The sequence below is a fragment of the Pteropus alecto genome, unplaced genomic scaffold (genome assembly GCF_000325575.1).
Source record: "Pteropus alecto unplaced genomic scaffold, ASM32557v1 scaffold101, whole genome shotgun sequence".
Lineage (NCBI taxonomy): Eukaryota > Metazoa > Chordata > Mammalia > Chiroptera > Pteropodidae > Pteropus > Pteropus alecto.
Genome location: NW_006432945.1, coordinates 17,021,769 through 17,026,702, shown reverse-complemented (window position 1 = coordinate 17,026,702; position 4,934 = coordinate 17,021,769).

Sequence of the window (4,934 nt, the reverse complement as noted above, 5' to 3'; positions counted from 1 at the left end):
CCCATGTTATGTTCGGTTGTATAGGCGATGTTTTTAAGATTTCAGTTCATTTCTGAGATCGTTTTTCCCCCTCTTTGTTTCTTAAAAGTCAGAAGCTAGCCCTTTTCACACTTTATGAGGACTTGAGACCACATCAAGGCAAGTTTCTGAGCTGGGCGGGTCTGCGATAAACGCCCTTTTAAGTTGTAATGCTTTGAGACACTGGGTTAAGGGGTTGCAAAAGGAAAATCAGAACGTTAGTGGGACAGATTTTCGTAGGTCCACTTATAACATCGACCTTTTGCTGGTTCTCAGTCACCTTCGGTGTATTGCTCCTTGGCAGAGGTTGGCTGAATATATTATCCTTTTCTGAGTCAAAATACCTTCGGTGGTTCTTAATCACTTATGTTTTGAGCTGGCAGAGACCCGGATTCTTGGAGAAGCTCGTGAGAGCATGCACACTCTCTCCAGAAAAGGGCTGCATACGATTATTTTACGAAGCGCAAGGTATGGACAGCGAGCTAAAGATCCCACCTTGTTTCGTACTGAGAACTTAAATCGTCAGCCACGCTCTTCTCCACCTTCTCCTGACCCCTTCCCTTCTCAAATCAGCGGATGCAGGGAGCAGGGGCGAGGACACAGCTGGGAGGAGCAGACTGTGCCCACGGACGGTTTCCGTAACACTGTGCCTGTGCAGGCAAGAGCCTCGTGTCGTCCAAGCCGCGTTACGTCGTGAATTCATGTCACAAGCAGCCCTTGAGCGAGCGCACGTCATGGGCTGAGATCTGAGGGGGAACGGGCCTGAGATGGGGTCCCCCGAGGAACTCGGGTTGGGGGTGGTGCTCAGCTTAGAAACAGATGACGAAGGAGTGGGTCCGGGCTCCTCTGCGAGTTCCGATGACGTCTCGGATCCGAGCTGCCACCTTGCAGAGGCATGACGTTTCTCTTACAAGGAAGCGAGTGACAATTTCTCAGCGATGACAACTCACAAATGCATGACTCATCCACAGCGAATGTCCCCTCAGACTTCTCTGTAAGTTCCTGAGAGTGGATGTATCACGTGGTCGAGTCAGTTCCTAGAAGTGGGCTTGCTGCATCCAAGGGTTTGAATGTTTGACTATTTGGCAGGGAGACCCAAACGGCCCTGCGGAATAGGCCACGTCAGTTTCCTAAATCGGGGAAATCCCTGTCATTTAGGAATGACGAGGACTATTCGGCGATGAATTCTGCAGGAAGTGCTGATGTTTCCTTACGCGGCCGCTGTGCGCCCTTTCTGCCGACGGCCCCTTACCCGAGTTCTCGGGAGACCCCACTGTTGGAAAGGCCGCGGCCTCTGGGGCATCTTCGAAGCACCGATTTGGAATGTCACCCCTCCTTGTCCCCCCGGCAGGTAGCCTGTGCCCCACGCTCATCTCCTGGCCTGGCCCTCGTCCTGCTCTGGGCCTGGGCCTTTCCACAGCTGCAGAGCTGGGTCACAGATAAATTTGCCCGAGCGCCATTCACAACCCCCTCCCCGATCCTCTCCACTGTGTTTTGATGATTTGGCTGGACGGCAACTAGGGAGACAAAGGACTTTTAATAAAGGCAGCTCCTTCTCTTCCTGTGTTTGCTGAGGTCGGGGAGGGGGAGCTTTTAGGGTCTGGAGAGGCTCAGGGAATGAATAGAACCAGACAAAGGCCACAGAGCGCAGATGGACAGCGAGGGCCTTGCTTTCCCGCGGACGTGTCCTCTCCCCTCAGTGACGTCAGGAGCGGCTGCCGTTGCCTTGGCAACTAAATCTTGGGCACACAGGCCGATTTCAGGGCTGTCTTCTCAATGACGAGGAGCTAAAAAGGAATCGCACTGTCCCCAGAATGCACCTTAATCACAGGGGGACACGAGCCAGTGCCCACGCCATCTGTAGGTGAGGACGGCATGAGGGAGCGGGTGTCGGTCAACCCGAAGGACACGCGGGGGCCAAGAACGCGTTCTTTTCACACAAAAACCGTTATGTTCCTCAAAAAGGAAACGCCCGCTAACCGTGCTGGCCAACAGCGGATCCCGCGGTGCGTCCCCCGGGTCCTGCCGCAGGGCTGGGGTGCTGGCGGGCTCTCCTGGGGGCCAGCATGCTGGGCAGCGGGGAAGGGCCTACTTGAAGCCTAACAATTCTCAGCCACCACCTTCAACAGATATATTCTTGTCTTCCCAGGCTCATTTTCTGGGGGGCTGCAGAGTTGGTGCCAGTCCCAAGAACCAGCACAGGGAGGGGAGGCGGGATTTTGTGGCAGCCACACTGACCGGTGGCTCAGCCGCTTCCCGGCTGCGCGATCTTGACCCGATTCATTAACCTCACTGAGCTTCAGTATCTTTGCCTGCAAAACAACGATAGTACCCGCCCCGGGGCATCTTCAGGAAGAACTGGCACCGCATGTGTAAATTGCGTAGCACAGTGCCTGGCACGTAATAGGTCCTCAAATAAATGGCGGTGCTTTCTCCCGTTTAGGACAGTTTTTAAAATGTTCCTCGTCCCGGCCTGTGCACAGATGAGAAGAACGTGCCCCCGCCGGCAGACACCTGGAGACAGGGGCGTGCTGCTCCGCCTGCTGCAGCCCAGCTCCCCGAGGCGGAGGCGAGGCCCAGGGCCACAGGCTCCCGGCCTGGGCAGCAGCCCGCTCCCCCCTCCCCCCACTTCTCCTGTTTCTCAGTTTTCCCCGGGGGGATCTTGGGAGAGTTAAGTCTCATAAACGAGAGGTAGAAGGGATTGAAGTTCTGATCAGCTCACCCCGGGGAGTCAGGTGTGAGTTCAGCAGCCCGGGGCCGGTCCTGTCTGCCGCAAGCTGCGGGTGGCACCGGCTACCTGGAATTGTTTCTTTCTCCTCGTCGTCGTTATGGTTAGTTTTCAGGTTGGCTTGTCAGCTGGGCCTGGAGGAGCTGTGAGCTTCTCGCAGGTGCTGTAGGATTTAGGAGTGTCTCACGTTGACTCTGAAGCCCCTGCTCAGTGCCCGCTGATTTCTTCTCTGAGGTGCAGCCATGGTGGGCGGGCGAGGCCTGGCGTGCAGCACGTGGGCACGGCCCGTGTTCTCAGGGGCTCGCACCCTAGTGTGGGGAGCAGAACGAAGCCAAGAGGTGTTCGGTGAGGGCTTGACCTGTTCTCGCTGGCCTTGAGGTGGAGGGAAGGGCCGCAGCCAAGGAGCAGGAGAGCTTCTGGGAGCTGGAAAAAGCAAGGACACAGCTTCTGCCAGGGGCCTGCAGGAGCATCGCAGCCCTGCAGACACCTCGACCTGCGTGCAGTGAGACCCGTGTCAGGCTGCTCACCTAGGGCGCTGTCGACGACACATGGTGTTGTTCGAAGCCACGAAACGTGCGTGATTTGTTGCAGGGAGACAGCGAAGTCTTGAGGGCTTCCCGGAGCATCTTCTCGCTGGGGCTTCACAGTGCGTCCCGTCGCCACAGCTCCGTGAGTTGTGAGGGCCCCGCCTCAGGTCTCAGCCCCTCGCCCGGCCGTCCGCTTGCGGCTCACAGATCAGCACCCGCCTGGAGGGCAAGGCCTGTGCAGAATCCGGAGCAACCTCTTTTCTCGCAGGGCTCTGCTCCCCCAGACGTGGCTGCTCCGGAGCCCCGAACTCGCGTTGACGTCTCTCGAGCCCCGTCGTAGTGGTCCGCTGCCCGGCACGTGGCCCGTGCGGCTCCAGGTCCGCAGCTGCGTGCGGCGGAACATACGCAGGAGCGGTTGGGTCGCGCATGGTCCTCTCTTCCCGTGTTTAGGAAGCCGGGGTGCGTGTCATCCCCCCGAGTCTCTGATGAGGCTGCAGATGAGCCGGTGTCCAGCTTCTCTTCCACCTCTAACTCTGGGGTCACCTCCGAGCGCAGGAGGACACTGTGCCGGCTGGCGTAGTGGGGATCCTGGAAGTAGAACCCTGGCCCAGAAGATGCTTCGGGAGCAAGGATTTCAATCTGGGTCCAACGAAACGACGCGGCCCGCGTTGCGAGCTCTCGCCTCCGGAAAGACACCACCGAAGCCGCCACGCTTTCTCGTCAGTGCAGTTTGGTTAATTAATCCGTGACTAATCAGAACAGCTAACTGAATGTGTAGAACTGAACGCACGACCATCGTGCTGGATTAGGGTCCCCGTGGAGCTGCGAGTCTCCCACTATGGTTATTTGCACAAGCTGCGATTTAGGCCTGACGATTGATTTTTTTTTTTTTCTTGTAAGCAGCGTGGCAGTTGAACGGATGGCAGTGGCGTCCAGATTAAATAGGATGGAATTAGGTGGTATTTTGCAGGCTCTGCAATTCAATTTGTTTTCTGGGAAGGGAGTCAAGAAAAAAAGCAATAAAGCTGTTGGTTATGTAAGCGCTAGACCGAGGCTGGACGCCCCTAGTGGTTCTTGCTGTCATTTTTTGCCTCTCCGAGGGCCCCAGCGTGGTGCCTGGCGAGCACTTGATGTTTAAGTGACTGCGGACGGACTGAGTGAACGCACAGAGAAAGGATTCCTCCACCCGCCCTGCCATACGTGTTCAGTGAACGACCCTGTTTAAGGTGCTGGGACTAAACATGAGACAGCCACAGTCGCTGGCCTGGCTTCCAGCCTGTGCAGAGAGGCTGCGCCCCCAACGAGCTGATGAAGGAGAGGGGACCGACCCCAGAGGGAGGAACAGAGCGTGGGGTCTCAGGGAGTTGGGGAGGATTTCATGGGGCCGGCGCCTTTTGAGCTGAGTCTTCAAATATGGACAGGGGGTTGGAGGACCTCATTCCGCAGAGAGGGAGAGCGTGTGTGTGTGTGTGTGTGTGTGTGTGTGTGTGTGTGTGTGTGTGTGTGTGTGTGTGTGTTTATTCATGTGACTTATTGTGTGGTAAAGTTGTTTTCTCTCTAAAATGCTGTTAGGAGTGTATAAGGCTGACAGGAGAGATTTCAGGACCTGAGAGAAGATTTCTCTTTCTTTGCTGCTCTACCCTTCACGTAAATCTCCTTAA